At 44.9% G+C, this 26,755-nt stretch overlaps 2 protein-coding genes across 5 annotated transcripts in view; one reads left to right on the top strand and one right to left on the bottom strand.

Moving 5' to 3' along the window:
- Positions 1-26,755, top strand: part of LOC126568633 (coiled-coil-helix-coiled-coil-helix domain-containing protein 7) — a 492,112-nt gene that overhangs the window by 317,850 nt on the left and 147,507 nt on the right. The window contains exon 4 of one of the 2 annotated variants that reach the window (XM_050225144.1): positions 24,887-24,899. The exons of the other annotated variant lie outside the window; for it this stretch is intronic. The gene's annotated coding sequence lies outside the window, so the exon portion shown is untranslated. Of the gene's footprint in view, positions 1-24,886; positions 24,900-26,755 lie in introns of those variants that run through there. 2 annotated transcript variants of the gene reach the window in all.
- Positions 1-26,755, bottom strand: part of LOC126568053 (cyclic AMP response element-binding protein A) — a 394,830-nt gene that overhangs the window by 342,174 nt on the left and 25,901 nt on the right. The gene's annotated exons all lie outside the window — the stretch shown is intronic.

Below are 26,755 nucleotides of genomic sequence, written 5' to 3'. Positions count from 1 at the left end.
CTTACATTATGCATTCTTCATTGACCTACATTGGCGCTATTTCTAGCCACAAGATTCATACCGATTAACGCACCACCCACCTTCGCTTTTCTTGAAAAACCAAAAAAAAAAAACAGAAAAAATCTGCTATCCTTCTTTCAGTCTCCTCAAACGACAACAGGCAGCAAAAAGGTTCATTATTTATGATTCGACAACAGCCGTCCGGATCGGCGTCGTTTTCCGTTCCGATTCACTGAATCGTGCGCATATAACGTGCGATGATTACGGTATAATTAAAAGCGACGGTTTTGCTTGCCACCCTTGTTCCCGAGGAAAAGCCACCCTTGCCCTTATTTCACCTATTAAGGGCTAAAAGGTATCCTTGAGCCTTGAGCCAACCCCTGTCGGTGACATTTTCCCGGCCGTTCGCAGAGCTAAGTCGCCTTCGCCTTAGCGCACCCACACAAGGCGTGGAACGCACTTTCACTATGAGGTGAGTTTGAGGACAACAGGGGCCAAAAACTAGATTTTTATTAATTGTTCAGGTTGTGTTAACAAGGATCTAAATTCTAGTTTTGATGTTTTGAAGCTGAAATGCAGTTGAAGTGTCATACAAATACACAGTCCTAAAGCACCGCGAAAGACGTTCGATTTGTTCGATTCTTTTACTTGAAGCTGGCTCAAAATTTTAAGAAATTTTCTTTATTTGAACGTTTGTTTTAATTTTGTCCTTCTCATCCAATTCGCTTCTCCCGCCTAATGATTTCAAATGGGATATTGGCGACTGATCTAAACGAATGAATGGACCAAGCTTGATGATTTCGCACGTCGTTCCGAACTTAAATTTGCTCGTGGTGTCACGGGTCGGCCTGCCGTACGATTCCTGCAAAACCATTACCCAGTCGACTGGCGAATCCCGTGGTGCTGTGTGATACAGAAATAGCATCCGAATGGAGTATAAAAATAGCACAGACGCGACACGTTTCTCCTACGCACTGTGTGTCCTTTTTCGTGACGCAATAGACGACAAATGCGAGCTTACACACCGCCCTTTTGTCCTGGCGCAGAGTATGATGAATGGAGTTGAAGAAAAACGCAAAAAAAAAAACAACGCAAGCATCGCTACCTAGCTGCTTACGTAGTTTGAATTCCTGGAGTTGATTTCCTGGATTCAGGAGAACACCCTTTTTTTTTTGTTGGTGCTTTTTTTTCGCCACCCATTCTTCAACAAATCGAATTACATCATCGCCACCTTGCTTCTCCGGGAAGTAACAAAACAGCGCACATTCCCAACACCACCCACATCACATGATTTAGTGACACAAAAGAGCGAACGCAAGGTTAAGGCACATCATCGTCGTGCACCGACGGACTGTGCCTAATCAATGGATGCTTTTTTTTTTCTTTCTGTTTCGCCCCAACACCCACCGGACAGTTCGTCGACCTTAGGAACCTTTAATATGTAAGCCACACAGCCGGGAAGCAGCAACAGGACATCTGCGACGACGACGACGTACTGCGTCCTTGGACGACGGTCCTGAACGTCGGTCAGGCGTGAAAATTAAATAAAACATACACCGAGCCAACCACCCGCGGTGTGACGTGATATTTTTGACGCCAGCTACACCCGAAGCTCGTGGCGTTAGTGTGCCGGGACCGGAAGTTGACGGCGGGCTTCGGAAGTCCTCGAGACGCTTGGTAACAGATTTGTCTGGTGGTTTTACTCCTTTCTTCTGTTTTGTTTTTGGGATGCTGAGTGAGTAGAGAGCAGACTGCTGGTGGAATCTTGCAGGAAGGGAAAAGGAATATGGCACGTGGATACTCCATCAAAGAAGCTAACCGAAATGCTACCGAACATTTATGTACCAAAGTTGGCACTTCATGCAATAGTTTGGATTTTTCGAAGAGATTCTTCCATAGACCGTGAGATAAAAATCAATAGACGAATAGATAAAAGACAAATTATTATTAAAAATAAACCTTTTGATTAAACAGTGTTTCAACAGATTTTCAGATTTAAATGATCTTGCAAAATACGAAAGACCTCTGCCATCTTTTTCATTGACTGAGTTCTCAAACCAACAAGAGGAAGAAAATAAAACAAATATGTGTCCTTCTTTCTATGAAAAAAAATTCCCATTTTTTATAAAATAATGTATGTTGGCCTTAACCGACTTTCTGTCACAATTAATCTTTTGAATCGTTCTTTTTTTTTTAATAGAAGTTAAATTATTATCCTTAGAGACTTTCAATAAGCAAAAAGACCTTTCTATATGAGCTTTAAAAATAATTTAAAATAAAAAATTGCTCTAACAATTACAAAATGTATAATACCAGTTCTGGGTTGTTATTGTTTCCCCGAATAGTTAATTCAGCTAATTATTTTCATGAACCTTTTATTATTTGTTGTAAACATTGCATAACCAAAAGGCGTAAATAATATTGCCTTTTTACCCTCATCATGTTTACTATCCTCATCGTTTATAAAAATAAATAAATATTATTACACCAAATTCTACAAGATTTCATCATATCCCTTTGAGAGTTAATTATGATTCGGCACTCACTTCAAATATCTTGTCCGAGCGTCATCACGAGCCGACAGAATTGCGTGCGACATCTAATTGTCTCATTAGCAGAACATAGATTTGCAATCAATTCTCCCTCAACATTTCCAACTCCCCACCGAAACAGACAGAAACGCGTTCCCTCCTTTTCGTTCCGTATTGTCATCCAAAACGCGAGAAAAAGAGCCGTGGGCGCAAACCCCGACCACTTGCTTTATCATGCTGTCGTCACACACTTGTTAGTGATAAGCTCCGTGTTGGATGAGTTTTCCTTTTAGCCCTATCGATGACGTCACCGGTACGCGCATCTCGCATCTCGTAGGACGAAGAAAATGGGGAAATCACTTCCCTCACGCCCATCGCGCTTTGATACGCACACTGCCACAAACAACCAAAGGTCAGATAACGAGCCATTTTGCTTTGTCCATTGCTTACTGTGAGCTTGTGAGGTTTTTTTTTTTCTTTTCCCCTTGTCTGTGGGCGTCCGGGAAACATATGGTAGTCCGAAAAGCTTACCTGCAAGGCAGAAAGAAAGGAGAAAAATCAGTTTGCGAAAGGGAAAAGTCTGTTGCTGGGAAAAATCGGGCATCGGTTGCCAGTTAACCGAACTCCGAATGAAACGAGCGATGAGAGCGTGAGAACCGCTCACCCCTATCCATCGCTCGGTCCATCCGGTGGACAGCAGTTCTTGCCTGGGTAGTGAGCGTAGCGTAACGGTGCTTCATCGACATCGAATAACTCGCGGGGAATGATAATTGACTAATGAGCAGGCTTCGATTGAAAGCGGAAAAGCCGGGCGACCGCGTCGACTGCTTCGTTCGATAGCGTCGTTATGACGCATAGCGTTGGCCACCATAGGGTTGGTTGCGCCTTTGCTGGTGGACATCCAAGCGCTGCTGTGACTAAGACGAGAAGCGGGACCGCAATCTTGTCCTCCGTGTCTTGCTTGCCCGCCCGATCGGATGCGATTTCCCATTTCGGTTTGCGGTGGTGCATGTAATAAAGCAATCATACAGCAAATGAAGACGGATGAGCAATCAAAACGACATAAAACGCCGTTCTGTCAGTATGCTGCTGCTGCTGGCGAGTGGTTGATGGTTTCGACATGTTGGTACCGGATATGGGGAACGGTATGACCATTTGAAAAGCATGCCATGTGTCTTCGACTTCGAGCGTTGCTAAAGACTGTTTAGAATAAGCGACAGAACGCTGAAACATTGTCTGGTATTGACAGGTTGATCGAGGCAAGAGAATGTGTCCTCTTTCAGCGAGAGAAACAACTGTTCTAACAGTGTTTTTTTTTTTTTTGGAAACCCACCCAGACGAGATGGTAAGCTTTACGCAACTCGCATGTCACCACGTACAGTTATCACGAATGCAAATGATTGTTTTCGCTCAACCCAAAAATTTCAAGGGCCTTTGAAAGCTGTTCCTGTGTGTTTTCTAATTATGACGCCACGATTATCAAATCGGAGTTTTATCTCTCACCCCGCTGTCTTTTGAGGACTATAAAACAAGGTTCTGTTTCGATGTTGGATGCCATTTTTTTCCCTAGATTCAAAGAGTTATTTTGTACTTGCATAAAAATGTTGGTTCAGCGTGTTTTTTTGACTACAAAGACGTGCGTTTCAATGCAGCACGTGTTGATGTTGTGCGTAGTTTGATAGGAAACGAAAGGTACAAAGTACATTGCCCTAAATGCGTGTTAGGCATGCATGATTTAGTGGTCTGTCACAGTATAATTCTATTCTATTCTAGAGTGATCGATAGATTTCTTCCTTAATTTCTAGGAGTATTGATCTCAGCTTCTGGTCCATCGGTCCAGAAAGTCCATCCATGTCCTCATAGAACGATACAGTTTCAAACGAAATCTGAAAAGTTTGGGAGTCTTTAATAGAGCAACTGTCAGTACAGCTACTCTTGGGCCTACCTCCATTCCTCCGGTGGTAGAGACGCCAGTTTTCAATAATTCAATAAGCAGCTCGTAAGGAGAAGTTGGTCTTGTGATTTCTTGGATATTTTTTGGAATCTCTGATAATCAAGAGATTTCTTTTCAGCAGCACCTTCAACCGATTCCGATTCGGGTTTCTCGGATTAATGTGTCCATATTTTCTAACAATTTATTACACATTTGCAGTTTATTAGTCAGTCAATATTAAGACCTTAACCCCCACAAGACTTCGTTGGAGATCTCCACAGCCTTGATTTCAAATGACTTTCCATGCAGAGTTCGTAATATTCATTCTAATTTTATTTATGTATACTGTAGGGAGCTTTTTGCAGTTTAGCAATATTTTCCATAGCGACAAAGCGTCACTTTCTCACTTTCTTATAGCATTCGTCAGTGCACGATTTGTACTGCCATAAAATACTGCACCCATCACACGGTCACACAAGATCGTGCTCCAAGGGGCTATACTATCAACGACACTAGTTGCTAATATAACTGTGCAAAACGATCCAAACCACGCGCTCTGCATCGTAAAATGCCAATTTCCAGCACCATCGTCAGCAAACTAGGCACGACGAATCTGGACCTGTGGACACGAAATCGAAACCTAAAGTGCTAACCTTATCTGTAGCATTGACCACAGTCGTCGAGCAGTCGAATTTAACAAAAAAAGAAATACTAAATGAAATACAAAAAGAGCAATAAAAACGGACTACAAACGCCAGCACGAGATCACGAGACCACCGGTTCAGTTCATTTGACTTCTTTCCTATCGCTCCACGATTTCCGAAAGGTCCCGCGATGTGTACTGAAAATGTGTTAACGGACGATCGTTTCGGATTTTTTTTTGTTCCTGTTTGACTTTTTCTCAAGCGTTTTGCTTTTAATGTCACGCGCATGTCCGCGATGTCCATCAACTTTACCCGACCGGTTGGTCGACTTTTGACCGAAATGTCTGATGAATTGGTGACCGGTTTCTTACTGTTGATCTGTTGATATCCGTTCCTGTCGCGTTGCGGATTGAACGGCATTGATTTTGGAGGAAAGCAGACAAATTTTGGATAAAGATTTGGAATTTCAGTCGATAGAAGTCGCCCAAAACTAGTGTGGCGTTAGAAAGAAATAATTAGCAACTATTTTATGAACTCGTCTAATTTACCTTTGTAACGAAAACATCAACAATCAGCTAAAGAAGCATTGTATGGCATCATTTAAAAAAAGCACATTAACTCGCATTCTCCCTCACCCTTTTTCTATCGCTTTTTGACATTAGATCCACTTTCCACCCACTCATTAGCTTTGCAAACGCTGCACCAAAAGCAAAGCGATGTAAAACTAAAGGAAAAGATAAACCGAACTCATTAAAACTATCCTATCAATTTCACACACGTACTCGCGCCGTATGAATTAGTGCAAAAATGAGGTGAAATGCTCCTTCCGATATGTTTTGCCGAGCGGGATATCGATTGGGCAAAATATGTGTTTTCGCGAAAACAAGCAAAAAGAACACTGTCGAAAAGAAGATTTAAACATTACCGCCCACATAACCTTCTTAAGCGTTAGTTCTTTAATTTCACGTGGTAGAGCGTACGGTGCGCGCAAAAACTTTCTGCCCCTCCGCCACCAAGACCACCCCCGGTGTACTGAATGATAATTTCCGGAGATAAGAGAACCGCCTGCCCGGGGAGGAACGTGCAGTGGTGAGGCAGGCAAAGGTGATCGCATAATCGCAAAAGGGAACGCAACAGATACAACAACAAAAAAACGCACAGCATAATGCTAGCGGGCCCACAGTTCCACCCGGCAGCTAAAACTGCCTTGGTGCAAGTGTCGTGAGTTTTACGATCGCCGTCAGTTCTCACCAGAGCCAAAGGAAAGGCGTACTTTGCTGGTAGGGAGGGGATGAAGGGACGCAAGTAGGCGATGGCGGACGGTCTGATAATAGTTATAACGAAATTGCATGACATGCATGGTATCCACCTAATCATAGGCGACCTATCTTCTGCACAACGTTTTCACCACTCCGTCATCCGTCTTCTTCGTCGTCGTCGTCGCCGGTCGAGACCAGTAATTGAGCGCCTATCGAAGAGTACCAACTGTGGCTACGAAAACGAACTGTGTCCAACATGTGGAGCGAACAGTGAGAACAGGGAAGGAACACCGACGCCCACGGGTAGTCTTATGCAGGCAAAGGAAAAACGGCGTAACAGATAGGCGTGCAAAAAAAAAAAAATACTTCAACTTTAACGAAAAAAAAATGGCAAAATTTTTCACCCAAGCACACTAGGACAGCCACACGGCGAATAAATAGAAGAAGCGTCTATGCGCCAAGCGTCACACCTTCCGTTTCGGGCACCCAAGCTCGTACGCGCACTTGGTTCCGTTCCAGCCCGTTCCGGTTTCCGGCTTTAAGGGGTTGGCAGACCGATGGGAGAGTTGGCGAACCGCCCGGCCCAGTCCCATCACCGTTGTCTGGCATGCCCGGGGCCGGAAGCAAATTAATTATTATTTCTTTTTCGTCCACCACATTCTCTGATACCGCCAAGAGGTTTTGGGCACAAAAGGGAGAGGGAGGGGAGCAAACGGAAAAAGCAAAGGTTTGTCGCTTGATCGCTAGCAGGTCTTTCGTTTTTTTTTAATTTTCGGTTAGCACTGTTCTGTCCAATAAGAACCGCGAAATGGATAAGCCGTTTGAGCGAACAATTAGTGTTAAAAGGGTGTTGTACTTACGCTATTGTGTGTTTGTTTTGTCGCATGTTTGAACGGTCGATGTATGCTCAATCAATGCTCACGACCTTTTACCACACACTGTTTCCAACCAACAAGACCCGCAACCCGGCGAAAGGGAAAGGTATGGAACCCTCCACAAGCCAGCCCTTACATGGTACAGAAATTGCATAATTAGCCGAGACCGATAAAGCAAACGAACAGGTTCTTTCGCCGGGCGTGTGTTGTCATTCCGTTGACCGTGTTGCTCCAGACAGGATGTGCTGGCCACCAAGAAGAGGAAGTATGGAAGAGTGTGAGGTAGCATGAGGTGACCCTGGTTAGCAGGTCACAGTGGTGCAGATAATGCTTGACAAAAATTAAAGTGAGTTTTCGAAGATACTTTTTAACGTTTATTACGTTTATAACGTTAACTTGCAGCAGAAGTCCTATGTCTTATTTTTGCTGGATTCCACCTCAACGGTAGTCTATTGAGCGTCTGCTGATCTACACAGTATATCCCTAGAATACTGTAAGGATTAACTTGCCGTGTTTTTTGTTCTCTGGACATGTATTTGTGAAGTCTACTTTGCTTCAAAATATTGAGATTCTTATAACCATACTCTATACACCAAAGAGACAGACTAATAATGTCTTCTTCATTATCAGCTCTCCGAATACTCTCCCTCTAGGAGTAGAGGGTATTACCAACCAAGGGCCTGAAGAATCATCGATCGATTCGAACAAGCCTGATAGAATTTCCCAGAACTCTAATAGTGCAGCAGAAAATAATAAATGAGTTCAAACAAAGTGATACTAAGCACCACCTTGACGAACAGACTCAACAGTCTCGTTTCGTCGAACGTCTTTCCTAAACAATTTTCCCTTCATTAGCCTTCTTCAAGCTGGAGCTCAAGTGACTTGATTTATTTTATGACCGCTCCGCGTTACATCCAATGCCCGTGTTGAGAGCTCCTGTTCCGAGGAAACCCTTCGGGAATGTTGCGAACGCCAGAAGCTCTTTAGCGACGCGACGGAGAGTGTGTATCAATCCACCGCTAGGGCTTCCCGCTTATTGATCTAATCCGTCAACTCTCCAACCGAGCGATGTACAAGTGATCGATCGATCGATCGCAACGATCGAACCCTTTATTCCCTTCCGGATCCCCGCTCGCGCCCCTCGCACACGGTCGTTCTCACACTCAAAGCCACACATTCTGGCGCCATGTACGAGCGCATCAACAAGAATGTGAACGCGTCTTTAAAGGCAGATGAAAAGCACTCCTTTCAGTGGGATGCCTTTCGATGAGATGCTTCACCATTCTCGCTCAGAGGGCCAATCAATCAGGCTGGTCGGGCAAACAGAACGGAGGAATTTGTCTAAGTCATGTTCGTTCGTGCCGAAGCCGTTCGCCCACCCGGCTACCACCCGTGCCGTGCTCAAAAAGGATCAATGCTGGATGTTTCCTTTGCGCAACAAGCCCGAAAGTCTGTTGCTTTCACTTCACGTTTGCTTGTTGTGACCTCTTCAAGCAAGAAGAGTTTCGTTGTTTTTATACAGCGCGCGATAGGAGGATGCCGAGATTTCACGTCCCAGTTACATACGGGCGGTTATCGGTGTGTTGCGGTGGCTTCTTAGCATTTTTACCAACAAAAAAAAAAAAAAAAACAAGTAGAAAAGAATGAAACAAAAACACACAGAAGGAAAAGCTCCCACAGAACTATCGAAGTAAATTTATGCAAAATTTATGAAGTGAACGACCCGAAGAGCCTACCTTTTCCAAACATCTTCCCGCTCTTTCTACTTCTCTCTTAACTCATCTTCCCTTCAAACTACAAGCAGTTGAGGGTGGAGATTGAGGATTTTTATCTCGTCTTGTATTTTTTGTGTTCTCGGTTCTCCGTTATCTCTTTTACGCAACAAGGTGTTTAGCTGCTTTTTTATACCCTTTTTTCTCCCCCACTCTGAAGTAGAATAATTCGTCTTAACCTCTTTCTTGTGCCGTTCGTTTGCTTTTTACACAAAAAAGCTTTTGAGCCGCTCGAAAGCTCCCATATTTCGTTGTTTTCATGTACATGGCTCACAGATTGTTAGAGAGCGAGAGCGAACGAGGGCCACCAGGAGCTGGAGCCTCTTTCTGGCACGCGTCCCTTTATCGAACTAAGGATGGGAGAGGTTGCATGTACACACCCCATGCCTCTTTTCATTTCCCCAGGTTGGAAAAAGCAACAACAAAACACATAACAACAAGCTCTTTAATACCGCATTTCACGCGATCGACAGTGAGTGAGAGCCCACGAGTGAGCGCATCTTCGCTTCGCCCAAGAACATCATTATTAGCATCCTAAAGCAATGCGCAGCATAATCTCTTGCTCTTCTTGGCGGGAAAAAAATTGAAGCAGGAAAACAAACGCAAAACAAATTTGTAACTTAAAGGAAAAAAAGAAACGTAGAACGCTAGAGAAGCTTTCTGCAATTTTTCTGAAAGCATTGGCGGGAAATTGTGAGGTTCATTTGGTTTTCTCTCCATCTCTCTCTCTCTCTCTCTCTCTCTCTCTCTCTCTTCACCCTCGCTCTTAGAACCTTGACTGCCTGGCGCCCTTCCGCAGGTCGTGCCTTGTTGGAGGTCATTTGCACGTGAGCATTTCCCCGGGGAGAATTTTCCGCTCGAGAGGCACCAAGCCCCTTTCCAGCGCACCTCACCACGCAAGCAGTGAGGCGTGTGCGTCAAAACATCCCGCTGCCTGGTGTCGGCCGACGCATGATGGTAACAGGTGGTCCTCTTCTGGACCCCTCCTCTACACCCTTCCGCTCATCATAATTATTTGTTTTCATGTATGCTGTACTTGCCGCCGACTAGCATCGCATAACGATCGGCATCGACTTATAGCGTGCATCCGATCCGCACCGGCATTTTCTATGTTTGGTTTTTGCCGGGCGTTATGATTTATCGGTCTGTAGCCGATCTGTGAGCCTCACGATCGAACAGCAAGGAAAAGGGGCGAAGCAATGCGCGTATGGGAAATTAATTTTCCTATCTGGAGCTACGCTACAAGGCTTCGAACAAACACAACCCAATCTCATTAAGAAAGGCAAAACCCCATTTTGCACCCAATTTCATACGCGGATACCACAAAGTTTTCCTCCCTCTTCTGGCCGCGGTTCCGCTTGGATGGGAAATTAAATAGCAATAGTGAGGTTGGGCAGAAAACCTTGGTCCCTTTCTTGCGCGTCGAGAGAAAAACGAAATGGCAACATGGGACAAATGGAAGAAGGAAACGGATTCGCGCACATATTTATGTTTTTCCTTTTTTTTTTGTTTTGCTGCTTACAATCCGATCATTGAATCTAAGCTACCGAAGAAACCACAGCAACCACACCCGAACCCGGTTTCCCAGCTCACCCGCTTCTTTAACTGGATGCAAAAAAAAAGATAGATCGATTTTCCGAACACATTTCCCGACACTACGCGAAGCTTTGCCTCCAGCGTGCCATGTTTTCCAGGGATTTTGTTTTTGATTTTCATTTTTGCTGCTAACCACTTCCTTCCTCCTTTCCATTTCTTGTACCGTGCATGAGGAGTTCAAAGGCCTCTCTGGGCTGGGTGGTTTTGATTGTGGCTTTCCTCACGCAAACACACACTCACCTAGCGCTTTCGAGTTTTGATCCATTATGTTTATCCATCCATCGCTGTTAGGAGATGTGATCTATCGGTCAGTTGCGTTGCGTGATGTGTAATGGGAAACGAAGCAGGAGCAACAAGCACAACACGGGAAAAGAGAGGAAATTAAAGAGCTGGTAAATCCATGTTGCTTCCGTCATTTCCCATCAGATGTCTCTAGAGGAATAAGTGTTGCTCGAGAAAAATCGATCCAAATTGTCACACTACTGTGCTTTGAAATTCTGAAACTAATCTCCATCCAGAAAAGGGTTTAGAAAAATTGGAGAAAATTGGAGACAAAAACATAACTGGTTAAGTAATTCTCAGTATAGAAAATCATCGTTTCACAACAAATACCTTAGTTTAGAGCGTTAACAAGCGTTAGAAAAGAAATAATAAAGCAATGTCTCGTATGGGAATTTCGCAAAACGCCCTAAATAAAAATTAAAGACATCTTTCAAGGCTTCAACTTCCTCAGCAATACACATCACGTCTACGCTCGCATCGCACAACTTACACGATCATACGTGAGCAACAGTACGTCTCTGGCTCTCGGTCGCCGGACTGCCTCGTCTCTCCAACAATCCAACCAATTCCCGTTGAAGCGGAGTAAAATAAAACTGTTCGCAAACATCCCACAGCATGATCCTCAATGTCACCGAATCAACCTAGAATTCAGCGTCGCGTTCGCTTATGTCAGCAACCTGTACAAAATGGATTCCGCTTTCCTTGCAGAAGTCGTCAACGATTTCCGCGTTTAATCAACCCTTCGCGCGCTTTCACCAGCTCCGATCGAAAAGCAGATATGACCAGCATGTGTGTGTATGTTTGTGTCCAGTTAGCTGACAAAATTCCAGAACAAGGCCCAGGCTGGACTCACCGGTTGGAAGTATCGTACGCAAAATCGCACCGATGACGCGCATCAAAGTGGTTGTGTTTGCACTCGAAAATGGGGGTCTTTGAACTTTTCGACACTCGAATGTATACACGAACGGGTTGCGCCGAGCGCGTGTTTTCCACCTTCACCCACACCAGCCCTTCTTTCACTGGGGCAGAGTGGTTTTGGTACGCCGAAATGTTGAAGCAGCGCGATACGGGAAAGCAAGGAACACGAGGAGTGTGAAATAGTCGTAATATCCGTGACATAAATTTAATTAGCATAGATCCGACGAGGATCGCCGACCTGTTTCTATTAGGAATTCGTAGCAACCGGTCGGGGAACCGTCTGCCTTCAGCCGTTCTAATTCAAATTCTTTGCTCGTGGCAACCATTATTTACATCTCCTGCCGAGCTAGCCCAACCTGTTTCGGGTTGGAGATTTTCTAGTTCTGGAGCGTTGCTTAAAATGTAGCTCCCGAACGTAGGTCCCAAACTAAACGGCAACCTGTTTGATAGTAGACTTTGCTGCACGTTTGCGAACCTGTGGAGACTTTCTCTTGGTCTTCTTTTTTTACTCTGAGACTCTGAGACGCCTCATCTTCATCCAAACATCGTCAGAACGAAACTCGCAATTTGTGCACAAGTTGACGGCTGCAACTTATCACCTGACAGGCCGACGGAGTACATAATACCGTACGGCTCTCGAGCAAGAAAAAAAAAAAGGTCGAAGTCATCGTACCGGACTTGCTGACGGTGCAATCTGGCATCGTCTCGTCCAACCGGCCACACTTAGGAACAGGGCATGTATGCACAAAACTTGAAACCTGCTTACAACGCATCATTGCATTTTTTTCTACGCTTTTCGGTGCATAATCAAGGCTCGTACCGATTACGCGAGCAATCGACACTCCTTCGCACACCTCCTCCAGCCCGCCCCCGCCTGATAAGCGTGACCGCGTGTTAGCTGCGATCAGCTAAATTTGGCAATTTGCGCCTCACCAATAAACCGTAAACCAGCCCCGCATCGAGGCAACCGACGAATGCAACCAGCGCCCCAAAGCCCAGTCCAGACAGCCTTGATCATGACCGGTGTGATTGCACTCCGGTGGTGAATGGTTGTGAATGGAGGGAGAAAGAAGAAAAAGAGAAAAAAAAACAGCACGGGCGGTCAAAAACACGGTGGGCGTACGCCGGCATTGCCCTTCGGGGGAGGGATAGCTGGAGGAGTTTGACGCGGTAGGCGCCTGTCAGTGTGTTGTTGGTGGCGACCTTTGGGCACGAATCGCAAATCGGCGCACTACACGCTTCGGGGAGCGATCTCCGGTCGTTGTCAAGGTGGTTTTAAAGTTGAGGAGATATTTTGCGTATTTTTGGTGTTGGGCTAACCCAACTCCCGACTGAAGCGCTCGTATAAATGAACACATAATTCACACTTTGAAATTCTGTTTCATTATCAACGGTAGACATTAAACGTGTGGAGTTTGATGGGCTTCGCTGTCGTTGTTCCAACAAGCTCATAAAACGAGGAGAGGAAAATAAAAACACATCCCATAAGGCTACCTGGTGCCGGATTGAAAAACCTTAAAGGGTTTGTTAAACAGGAAATTAACACAGCAATAAAGAAACAAATCCAACCACACACACACACACACACGCACAGCTCAAAAGCGGAATAAAACATTCCCCAGTTGCTTCTCGATTGTAAGAGATGATCCGAGGGGGAGTGTTGTTCTCCTCCGTCAACTCTTTCACCGTCCCACCTCCTCCCCTGGTCAAACCATCTCAATTGTTGAAAATTAATTAATCGTTATTCGTTCGGATGAATCGGACGGATCCTCATCCACCTGACGGAAAGCTATTGCGTGCGCGGGAACTCCAAACCGGTACCGTAGCGGATGATGCAGCGGAAAACGAAACTAGATTTTTATAAAACCTTAATCGAGTTTTCTTGGCTAGGGAGAAAAGAGTTCCGTCGTTCCGTCACTCAGGTGTGTTATCGTTTGAAGCACATATAACAAGAAGACTATCCCATTCCGTGGTGGACTGCTGGGCAAAGGCTTTAGAATGAAGTTGCGCTCAGAACCTTCCCTTTTACCAGCGTTGGTCAGCGAGTTTCGCGTCCCGGTTTCACACAGGAATGCTATGTTTTGAGGCAAAACGCCAAAACACGCCCCAATCACCCTGTCAACACTGGTAGAATGACGCGCCTGGCGTATGCAGAAAACTGCTAAACTTGCTGACGGTGTGCGCACAAGCACGACGATGCAATGGAAGGAAAGTTTCCACGGCCTCTGTAAACAACGCATCTGTTTACACTTCAAACTAGAACAAGACTTTGACCCTAACACGCCCAATCGCAGGTGGCTAGAAACGGACGCCAGTTTTTTTTTCAATTCCTCCAGAATAACAAACTGACAGACACACTCACCACTATGGCAATCATTAGGACCCTGGTACGGAACGGCACGTGGCTAAATGAGGGCAATGCACTACTTTTCTCCCGAGTCGCATGCATGATCGAGATGAAATCATTGCTCAAGATCTCAAAAAAAACTACCAGAACGCCGTCGGATGCAACCATCATCAGCGCCAACGTGCATCAGTGAGAAGGTCAAGTTCAGAATAGGTTAAACTGTCGGCCAGCTGATAAGCGGCTAGTACTCTCGCGTCCGAATAGAGAGAAAGAGAGCGCGCATCTGAAGAGATTAACACACTTGGTGCAAAATCGAGTGGATTACGTAACTGATAAGCGGATTTGTACTTCTGAGTTGTATGGAGTGGTACAAAACTGAATCGGTAGAAAGTAGTAACATGAGACTCTGCTATTTAGCTGAGTCTCTGCTGGATTTAGCGATATTTCTACAAGCCAATCGGATTAATTCGTACTAAATTGTGCCAAGCGATGTTGCTTACATTGAGGTTCAAAAACAAAAAAGTCTGCCTCTAAACGCACACTCCCGAATGACTCGATCAATCGCATTTTCTGTACTTCTACTCCGCCTTCTTCCTGTTGTTGTTGCGCCACATCCGGGAAATTGTTGTGTGCAGTTGCGCCATCGCCAAATGCAGCGGTAGAAGTGAGTGTCACATCGATGAACCTCAATGATGGCAGCAGCGTACGCCCTCCTCACGTGATTTGCACAAAACGTGGTGACCGTTCTAATAAAAGACACAATAACCTAGAAGTGATCATAATTTGGGGTTCCAAAAATAGCTCTAGACAGTAAGGGAAAAAGCTAATGCGGCTTTACCAATCGCGCTTGATATTGATCCCTGCGAAGCGGGGACAGGGACACGGCTAGTGTCCCTGAACTTGCTCTAGTTTAAGCGTTCACGACCATTACTACTCCTACTGTCCTCCACGGAGAGGTGTAAACGATTCTCCCCAACACACTCTAGGATTCAGTCACCTCCGACACAGCCCACCACCGCGGCTAGACACATTGAATTATTAGCCCTATACTCCCGTTCCATCGTACCTTTGTAGGATTTCGTAGGTGTGAATGGCTTCCTGTCACTGTCCTAGCGGGCGCAAAAAAAGAAAACCTCAGGAAACCGGACAGCATGTGCGAGAGGGTAAAAATAAATCTATTTGCATTGCTTTTCTTTGGACGTTATTTAATTTTGCCTTCCCTATGACACAAACGGAGTCGGGGTAGAGTGTAGAGTCATTCTACACGTGAATGCAACATTGCATGTCACAGAGAGTCGCGCACACTCGAACAAATCTGGAACGTTCAACATTGAAGAGGCTAGGAAAGCCTTCAAAAGCTTATCTTCACGCACCTTCAATCTGTAGATCATCCAAGGAGATACGGGTACGACGGATCAGATACGGTAAAAGGAACCTTATTAACCTTCCTCCTTCCCAGCAGTGACATACCGCACCGAGGCTGCAACTGTACACCGTAGTACCCGTTGGAGGTGTAAATTGCTCGTCAATCATCTGGAACCTGGTTTCAGAAGCAACTTCATCTGCACGACTACGACCCAGTTCTTGAGGTTAGAAGCTGACCGTTCGGCAAACGAGACAGGAAACTCTTGTTTGTTGTCATCGCACACGACATTGTTGCGACAATAGGGAGGTTCAACCTTTGCAGCAGCTTACCCCTATCTCTCGACTGTCAGTTCTCTAATTAGCCTGACGGACGTGTAGTGCTTTCGTTTTCCCGTTTGGTTTTGTTTGCACACACGGTAGCATCTGGAACTGGAAGGTGTAACGATACGGCACAAACCGATTTGTCTTTGCGTGATGAGTTTACCGGGCAACGTACATTGTACTGTGCTGCTCTTTGACAGTGGGAGCTTGTGTGTGGATGATGAGCATAATTTGTTTGGTGCGTCCTAACCGGATGAACCGGATGAGCGGAGGGATCCCTTTGCGTTAATTAAAACATTGTATCGGTAGTTCCGAACAATGTAAGGGCGAAGATGGGTGATTACTACGCTAAAGCAACAATGTTTCACAACAGAACTGTTTCAGTTGTAGCTTCTTAATGATCGTGAGAGAAGTTGAGCGGCATAAACCTTATCTCCGAGGAGTTGATGGCTATGATGTGGAGATGATAGGATAGTGATCTTGTCGGAATAAGGTCCTAAAAAACTATATTCTCTTCAGACATAATATCTTGCGCTTTATCTTCAAAGTCTCAATTTCTTGTAGTCCTCTATTAAGCTCATCTTGTAATAAATGATGATAAAGCTACACGATCAAGAATGGACAGATTGTTGCACTACAGAGCATCTGGTTTGCAACTTCAGGAGATCCTCCCAGTTCAACTCTTCCACCTTCCAACCGAACCCAATCTGGATCTTCTAGGTCGTGTTAAGATTGAAATATGATCGCAATTCTTGGACCCTTTTTTTCACTCCATCAGTATCCAAACAATGCCCATCGGTCAAGCAGCATAAAAGGACGCGATCGCGAAAGCATGCCCCACCGCTGACCTAGTTCTCATCGGTGTCGATGAAGTTTCCTTCTTATCCGTGCGGTGGTCCACTAGCGATCCCTGCCGGGCAAGCGAGTTTGGAATGTTTCACTCGTTTCGCTTGCTGCTGGACCAACCGAAGCCCCGGGGCAACGCTCGCGACGCGCAATTGGATGATGATGATTATGGCGAACGCGGACCGTGTATTCGTTTTTTTGTGTTGTCTTTATATCACTACTAAAACTGGTTATCGATGATGATTTCGTCTACCCTTCGTTAGCATCAACTTCTTCTCGCTTTGTGTCTTTTGAGATGCTTGTTTGGTTGTTTTGTTGGTGGTGTGCCTTGTTTCCTTTATTCTTTCCACATCCTCCAGGGTTCAGGAATCTCCAAAAATCATTCCCGAGTGGCGGCGAAGGATCGGCTGAACAGGTTGATCAAAGCCGGCATGCTAACACGCACCGTCACATACACACACACACACGTACACACACCCGGCATATATAGTTAAGACTCCCAAGCTCACTTCCCTTGTCCCTTTCTCTACGATCGCGATCGTGATCATGATCTAGCCAATATAAATTTGTTGAAACCCTCTGCTGCTCTGGCCGTGTGTCCAGAAAGAAAGTCGCCAAGGTGGGAGAGAAAGAAATGCCATTTCGTCACGTGCTTTTCTTTTTGCTACGACACGATGGATGGGAAGTCGGGATCATGCGCACACACACTTACATTCGCGAAGATCACGCATTTTTGTGAGCTGTTTCGGGGTGGTTTTTTTGGTGGAGGCTTACATTCCAACTTCTTTAAAGCGGGTTGAGCCTCTTTGACCTATGCTTTGAGCTTTGGACTGCGTGCGACCCAGTGACATTTAGCGCGGTTCTTTTCTTTTTTACAAACTCACTTTGAGCTATTACTTTCTACGGGTTTTTTTCCACTAAGGAACTCTTATGTACACAATTGCGAAATTGGGACTGGATTTAGATGGACTGAGCACCTGGTTTGGGGAGTGATAGTTATAAATAGCACTAGTGAGAGCGAATTCCAATGTTCATCCAGCAGATAAACAGAAAAACAGAAAAACTTTCCTCAAGATTTTTTTTCTACATTGAAATTGAAGATTTTGTGAAGTTCAAGAATAACATTAAAAATCGTCTTCAATTCAATAAAATATAAATTCCCGTTAGCCACTCCGGGACATCGCTTTTCTCTACATGCTCCATTTACAAACGCCTTTGCCAGAATTCCGCCTTCTGAGGTGAGAGAAAAAAATTCAATCAAACGATTTTATCGATCTGGAACGAATGATTTAAATTTTATAAATGCCGAACACCAAAGCGTGAGAACGATAAAAAAAATATCAGAACCATACGTCCCGACATAATGATGATCATTCTCCAGTTTTCATCCCAACATCGATCCCTCCCGTGGACACATTTTTCTTCTCTCGGGTTCCAGTGCGGAGCTAAAGTGCTGTCTCCCTCTTGTCTAATTTTCATACCCAAATCCGGATTATGATCGAAAATTTGTGAGAACACCACACACACACACACGCGGATTCTAGCCGAACCGAATAGAAAAAAAGCTGGGACATCTTCCTGCGGCCTTCTAGAATTGTGGATGAAGAAACGTCTTTTTTCCCCCTGTTTTTTTTTTTTTTTGGTTGGGCAATAAATAAAACATTGAACTTTATTTTCCCATTCGTTGGTCACCGCCCTTTTCCTTCGGCACGGTGGCCAAAAACCAGCCAAACCGGGTTGCCGGTCATTTATTTTATTTTTCCTCTGTCATGGGTTGGAACATATGCGCAAGAAAAAGGTCTTTCCGAACAGAACACTGTTTTAACATAAGTGCAAACATCCATTCGCAATGCGATGGGTGGACGAAAAATGGTGGGAATTCGAGAGAGCGGGGAAAGAAAGGATCAGAATCTTTTGCACCAGCACCACCAAGACGGGGGATCTGTTTGGGCGAAAGCGCGCCAATGATCGACGAAACATATTTGGTGATCCAAGCAATTTGGCTGACATTTCCTGCACCGTTCGAGCGCGGTTCGGTTCGGCAAACCGACCAAATATCGTTGCTACATTCTCCGGCTTTTTGTTGTTTCTGTTGCTTATAAAACACAAGCAACCAAAAAAGAATCTTTCAAAACAAAATCAACAAAAAAAAAAAAAGAATCGATTTCGATCGTTTGCCTTTCTCCACACCAAACCATTTGAATGCTTGGCGAACGCGATCGTGGTCGTTGCTTTCGCGCATAGCCAGTTGCGGGAAAAGCGGGCTCAGGCTCTGTATGTGCAAGCGAGAAAACACCACGCTAACCTGGGCTTTGGTGTGCGTTGCGCGTTGTTCGGAATGCCAATGATCAGTTTTTTACTTAATACGTTTGTAAAACGGGATGACGGCGGCCTCGATTGGTGTGGTGGGGTGGTGTGGCTAGTGAACAAGAATGTGCAGAACAGCAGCAACAGCATCATCACTAGACATACATGCAAGAACGACGCGAAAATCAATCTCCTTTCACTCTGGTTCCGGTACGCCAAAAAGCAACAGTTTCGTAACAGCGAGAGACTTAGCGATATAAAGGAGAGAAAGAAATTCCCCAGCAGTACACCCCAAAGTTAAAGATAAAAAGAAAAAAGCCACCCAAAAAAAAAGCGGGAGAAAAATTCCAAAGCTACACACCAAGATGGACAAGATCGACGGTAGAAAGGCGCACACAGTACACACGGGAAAAGCGATCGCGAGAGTATAATCGCGCGCGCGCGTAATGTAGCGAAAGAAAAATCTCTCCAGGTATACACAGGCACCAGTTAGAGAGTGGCTAAAGAGACTCCCGTAAAAAGCACGATAAAACGCGAAGACACCCCATCATCCCGTTTTTGGGGTGGAAGATGAATGACGAGAGACTCGAAGAGGTAAATAACACTCACACGCAAGGAAAACAGGTGAATGAACCTAGGTCTCTGCCGAAAAAAGCAAACACACACACACACGCGGAATAGACCGAAACAAAATATAAACAAGAAATCAAACCATTCAAGTGGGATTTTTTTTAGAGAGAAAGGTGGATGAAAATGGTTCCCTGGCGCTTGGCGAAGAAGCTCCCAAAACACGGAGCGGATGGAAGAGATGAGTCGAGCCGTTCGTTTCCAAGTGGGCTGTGTATTTCATCTTCACCTGTTTTGTTGCTGTTCTCCAAAAAAAAAAAAAAAGGTAGACCCCGCCAACCCGCGAAGGCGAATGAACGTGAGTGCGAGCGAAGAAGCGATGAATGACGAACTTGAGAAGTTAGATAATAGTCCAATAACCAACCCTCTTCACCTGCTTCCCACTTTGCTACTTTGCCTTTACAAGCAGCGTATGGCGTGCCCGGATTTGGACACTTCTGCTAGATGTGCTTTTCTGTCTTGCGGAACTCGGGACGATATTTCCACTCCAACTTCAGCTACTAGAAGAAAAGCAGGAATTTGTCCAGCATTGTCACACTCGATTCGATCATGCGCACGATCCTCGATCCTCAAGCGACGAGTGTATGTATCTGTGAGCGGGAATCTGCTTTGTTACGGATTGATTTGGGATCGTTGAACTCTCCAAACTAACCCACCTCAGAGCAAAAAAATTGAAGCCAGTTCTAGTCGGTTCCGAAATGTATTTTATTTACCCAAAACACAACACGGAACAACACACGCGCGAGAAGCGAATTGATTGTGCTCGTAGCTTCACGCCTAGAAGAGAATTCTCGCTCCGAACTAAAGACTTCAACGATCAGCGAACAAGCGACGAACCCAATTTTTGTTCGAATCGGTGGTACAGACACACACACACACACACACACACACACACACACACACACACACACACACACACACACACACACACACACACACACACACACACACACACACACACACACAACACAATAAAACGTTGTCTCCACATGGTTTATGGGGGCCGGATGACGCGAGCTTCGTGCAGTTTGATCTGATCTAAACAGTGATCTGTTCGATTTGTTCCACTCTGCACACGATTCGGTCGTGCAAAAAGCAGTACAACGCGATTTTCGGTTGACAAACATGCAAGCTTTTGCAATCTTTGAACCAAATGAGGAGAGGGGGGGGGAGGGGTTTGTTGATGGGAAAGAAATGAACACACATACACGTATACAAAAAATAGTGAGCTTAATCCATCTCGTACCGGTACCGAACGTGACGAAAGTTTGGACCGATTCACCGTGAGAACCCACCGCTTGGTGTCATCCCGTTTTCGGTGCTTCCAAAGAAACGAAACGATCCAGTCCCTGGAGAAGGGGGACAAGATTCGCAATAGTGTGATTCACCCACCCATCGGTGCAACAATCTCGGCCGGCCGGATCGCGTGTGAATCGTGTGAAATCGGTGTAAAAGCGCAATGCAATGCCGGCATCCGTCAACGAAATGTTTGACGCGGGTGCGAGCGCGACCACGCTTGCGCTTGTAATTCAATTATGTAACGTGCGACATTCCGTGATCGTGGTAGGGGGTGGTGGCGGTAGTATAGGTGGTTTTGCAAACTTCAACTCGGGGAAGCCCATCATCGAGGGCTCCTACCATTCTATCGAGGCAACAGCGAACCCGAATGGCTTCCCAGAAGTTTGTTTGTTGCAGGGCAGAGATAATTGAATTACGAAATTGTACCGCGACCACGAAAAAACGTTACCGAGTGGGTTGTCATCTTGGCTTCCTCCTGGTTTGCAACATTTTTTTTTACCAAAACGGAACTGGTGTCATACACCATGGAAAGAGATCTGCTATGATTGGTCTCAGAAATTCCAATGACAAGCTACATGGTGACACAGGAAGCGTTTCCCAATACTTGTTAGCAGCCAATATTTGGAAGGCTTAAATTCGATCTTAAGATCATCATACAGTGCGTAATATAATTATAAACTCATTTTTATACACATTTTTCAAATATTTCTTCGTTAGAAACAATGCAAACCTTTCAACAAAAATCATGATCATAAATGGAAAAGAGACCTTTATTACGATTTATCCTAGCTAATTTATCGATAGAAAAGTATTTATATAATTATGCTACGCACTGTAGCCCTTTCTAGTTTATGGACCACATTTCACCTTCATCTATTTTCACCTCTTTTTCCCTGGCATTAATCGTCCTCATAAGGGAAGTCATCCATGGCGTTTCAGCGACCATCAAAAAAAAGTATCACATGCTGCACTCTCGGCTCCATTCTCATGGCGTGTTACTTACCTGCGAAAAGAAACGAAAACAAAACAAGCACAATATTAATAAAGAGTGAGAAAAACACGGTAGGGAAAAGTTAATTTCGAAGCAAAGTAAACCGAAACACAGCATTGTTTCTTCCCTGTTGGGCAAAGTAGTTTGATTTGGGGCCAGGAAATTGTTCCGTTTCATGTTTGTCTTTATTTTCTTCACTTTTGCAGACACCCCAAATAGTGCCGAGAGACGACAATCTCGGGTGAAAAGTAAAACCAGCACCGATTAAATCCAACTCCAGTTGATGCTATCGTCCTCGATCGGTAGTGGAAAACCTCCGTAAGCAGCAAGCGGCCATGAATCAAACTGTATGATACCAATTAAAGCGAATCTAGATGACAAACGTAAAATCAACGTTTCACAAGACGCGCATAATATGCATCAGTAGAACGTAAAATGATGCCAGCTATTCCATTCACGCACGGTCCCCCACCGATCATTACCAGACACTTTAAACTGCCGTTTTGACTTTTCCGAACCCACGGCCACAAAAAAGAACTCCCGTTACCGAGGTGTATGACATTTCTTTTCCAAAGTTTGACATTCCTTCACACCCGTCCAGCGTGAATTTTGCTTCCCGTGTCGCGTCATTCCGTACGTTTTCCCACACCAATATGATGTGTTATAATGCAAACCAACAGTACTCCTCTAATTAATTAGCATTCCCTAGAATCATCGCACTCTGACACTCGATTTTACAGCAGAATTGCTTCCATCTCTCTTCACAGCACAAAACGTGCAGCGAATCTGGTTCAAGCAGAGTTCGATTTGTTTGTGATAAAAATTCACTGCACGATTCGTCCATATAATACGGCAAGCAATCGTCGATGCCGTGACGTGCCCACTGGACGATCAAAAATGCCCATAAAATCATCCATCGAATTCCGTGGCGTCATGTGAACATTCCTGGGGAGAGGCCATTGGTCCTCTCGATGGCAGGAAGAGAGTTCTTACCAAAGCTTGTGGTGTCTATCGTAAAAAAGAAGCACCTGTACGATGCACACAAGATGGCAGGTCCTTCCATACTTCCCACTCTCTGCCTATCATCGATCATGTACCATGGACGATGAGATGGAGTCTATTCTTCGCCAACGATATGCATATGCAAAACCAAAGACTCACTATAGAATAGACGACAAACCTTTCCACTCCGCGGTGGAGGTAAAACATTGATCTTCTGCCTTCTGCGTGTCGTCGGATTCTTCTCCTTTTTTTCACACCTTACACACATCTGCCACACAGCCCTCGCGAGTACCGTTTGGCTCGTTTCTGATAGAGGGCACAAGGAAAGCAGAATCTCATCTTGCAAAGCAAATAGCAAAGCAGCAACACATTTGCATAGCATTAATGCATGCGCTGACCGTACCTTCCAGGAAAGGCATCCATGTTCGGTTTCTAATCGTTTTTGCCTCTTTCTTTTGCTAGACATGGCGGGATAGGACAAATTGCGGTCAAACAATTAGTGAGGAATGAAAGAAAATTTCGAATCCATTTCTTTTCGGGGAGGATTTTATTTAATTTTTTTTTTTTTGGTAAGAGCAATGATAAAATATTTAAAATTGGCGTTGAAAATTCATTTCAATGTCATTCGATTTTACAAGAAGAGTTTTAGATAAATTGTGGACGGCAAATCAGGGCGAATGGTTTCCCAAAAGACACTGGTAAAGGGACGTGCTATGAGTGGCACCCAAAAGCGACGATGATAAAACAAGCGAGAGAGAAAAAATGATGAAAGAAAGAGCGCGCTATCCCGTCAAATGAATATTCATTCACAAGTCTAGCCGGGTGCCCGCACGTGAATGTGCCTCCTGCCATATGCTCACCACAGCCGAGAAGTTTGCATGTTCAATCTTGCCCTGCTTTTCCACCGTTTTCTTCCACTCCACACACACACACGTTTCTTCCCCCTAGGTTCCCGCGTTCGATGTTTGAGAGCAAAAGTCTAGGCGTTTTTGGGATACATGCAACCACACATAAAACACCCTTAGAAAAAAAAAAGATCCCCATTGGTCTCCAACCCCAAACGCCCAAAGAGGCCACTATGAAAACCACCGTATTTCTCGCTTCGAGGTTAACTGCAGTTTTTCGTTTTGTTTTAAAGCGTGAGAAACAACACCACAGCCACAGACTTTCCCGTGGCCTAACGCCACACTTTGCCGGCAAAGTTGGCTTTTATTGGATTGTCATGGGCCCGTTCTGTACTCTGTCGGGGGAAACGTCATCATCGTCAACGTACAAGCAGGGATGGGATGGGCACAGTTTTCCTCGCCAGGCGAAAAACTCTAACACGCCATTTCTTTTCCCAAAAGTGATGATCACGCGCCAGAGGATGGCTATTGTTTTTCGATGTGAAGCGCATCACACCGGACCCAAGGGAAACACTGATTATAGTACTAGAAGAAGAAAAAGGTTAAAGAGCTAAGCGTACACACAAGCTTCACAGATCATCTCACAAGAAAAATCTCTTGAAGATCAACTGTCATATTAAAATTACTTACGATAAGCTTGATAAAATATAAATAAATAATTTTTTCAATTATTTCTTGTAGAACTTTTTTTCTAGTTTGATTTCTCTAGCTTTAGTCGACTAAATATTGTCTTTGTTTTCAATTCTGTTCTTGGAGTTCTTACTGCACGAATATTGCAAGTAAGTTCCTAATTCTCGGTTTATCTTTTTTGGCGCAGCTAACTGCATTACGTTCTCCGCGCTTTCTATCGCTCATAACCTAATTTGTACGTTCGACTACTCGTTGACCTTGTTGCCGGTTGGTTTGCAACACAATGTTATTTCTACTAATGTCGGAATGTATCCGGAAGGAATGGAAACAATTTGAAGAGAGCCAACCAGCCATATGCGACTCCACCCAGACGTGTGGTTTACACCAACACCTCACCATTCAAGTGAAGGCCAAAATGCACCTCACTAGACAAAAGCTAACCTTCAATCGGTCGCATGTATCCTACACGGGTCGGAAGAACATTCAAACAAGTATCGCAAATCCTCCGGCTGTATGTCGGTGCGCGAGTCGTCCGAACAAGGATTTCTCAAAGTTCCTCCGGCTATGTTTCGGTTTGGTGGGTCACATTTGCATCTGGCATTTCCAAAATATTCCACACCGTGTTCAGCTGGTTCCTGCTCCCAGTAAAGGTGTGAAGTTGTGGAGCTGGAATGTACAAAAACGCGCAAAGATCAACCAGTTTTGCAGACTGGGAATCTATGGTCTATTCGCTTCAGGATTCGATCGCGTTTGCGATAGAGCGATCCAGCACCCCCAAGCCGAATAAATGGTTTACCAAGCGAGAAAGAGAAGGACGTAATTTATGCAAACTCACGCGATCGATCGTCATCACGTCACCACTAGTCAAACAGCAGACAGAAACTGTTGTCCCGACCACCAGCCAGAGGGTCCTCCAACATATTTCCTTTTCTTTTAATGCACCTTCATAGAGCACCGACCCGCCTCGTGCCGCCTTGCATCTAATTGCATGCAACGGCGACAAATGACTCCCTTTGACGGAGTGCGTCAGGAGGAGCCGTCGGTTCGTAGGCGTCAATGGCTCAAAGCTGTGCAGATCGTGTCCTGATGTCGCCGTCGTTGGCGTCAGCATCTTAGCCGGCTAGCTATCTGTCAATTTTATGTTGTGAATATTAAGTTCCAAATCGAACGGCTCATTCTACAATTCACCGAAGATAAGGCACTTTACCTTTACTTCCTCATGTCTATAAAGTTTAACACAAGCGAAGGTGTCGCTCTGTACCCCGTCTAGACTGGCTAATGGGTTCACGGAACGAACCCACCATAAAAACCTGCTGTCTCAGCGCAACACTGCATTAGAAAATGCATAAGCCACACAAAACAACACAGCGGTAAAGAGAAGCTACGATTGAAAGTGTTTTACCACGTCATAAAATTCACCTTGCGATCAGCCTCGAAAAATGCCTCCGTAAAATGTCCGGTTTTCTGCGGCACACTAACTAATTCGTTTGACATTTCACCAGAACGTATCTCGCTCGGAGGCTCGAGCCTTTCGAATACTTGCGCCTATAAAAAAGCGCAGTTTGTGTTGCGAAAAATTAAATATCAAAAACGATCGGACTCTCTCGAGCAGCTCGTCTGCAAAGGGCAGAGCGAAAGGTTAAACCCCGGTGCATTCATGATGGCTGGCCTAGCCTGTTGCTTCTTTACCACGGGATGGTCAGCGAACCGTCACAAGAACCCTCCCACGGGTTCATTCCAATTAGCTGCTCACATCATTCGAGCGGTGGCCGGCATGGCGCTTTACCAATGATTAATACGCTTGCGCTTCTAATCTGCACCAATTAGCTATCGAGCAGGAAGCCGCCACGGAACGCATGGTTGTATCGCAAGCCGAAGCGAATGGGTTTTGAATGTTACGGATGCCTGTTTTGCAATGGTTCGTTCGTCTCCTACGTCTACGTGCAAGGTGATCTGCGAACAACGAAAACACACACACAACATATGATGGGACTTATGATTTATGGTGCCGAGAGAAAATCTTCGATCGTACGAACGAAGATGATTAATGGAATAAAGGTGAAAAGGGCTTGCAAGAACCTCATGGGATGATCGATACATTTTTGCAAGCAATTATGATCCTCAAAACCATCATCTTGACCATCGTTCATTCGATCAAATTGAGTCCGAATCGTGCCGAATTATGATTGTCGTCGAGTTTGCGCGTTTATCTTGGAGCGCTTCCTCAAAAACGCTTCAAGACCGTGCCACAGGAAAAGATCAAGGCGAAGCGAGACTTGGATAATGATGGCTATAACCCCATAAC

This window comes from Anopheles maculipalpis, chromosome 2RL (genome assembly GCF_943734695.1).
Source record: "Anopheles maculipalpis chromosome 2RL, idAnoMacuDA_375_x, whole genome shotgun sequence".
Lineage (NCBI taxonomy): Eukaryota > Metazoa > Arthropoda > Insecta > Diptera > Culicidae > Anopheles > Anopheles maculipalpis.
This window is presented reverse-complemented; position numbering and strand designations above follow the sequence as displayed.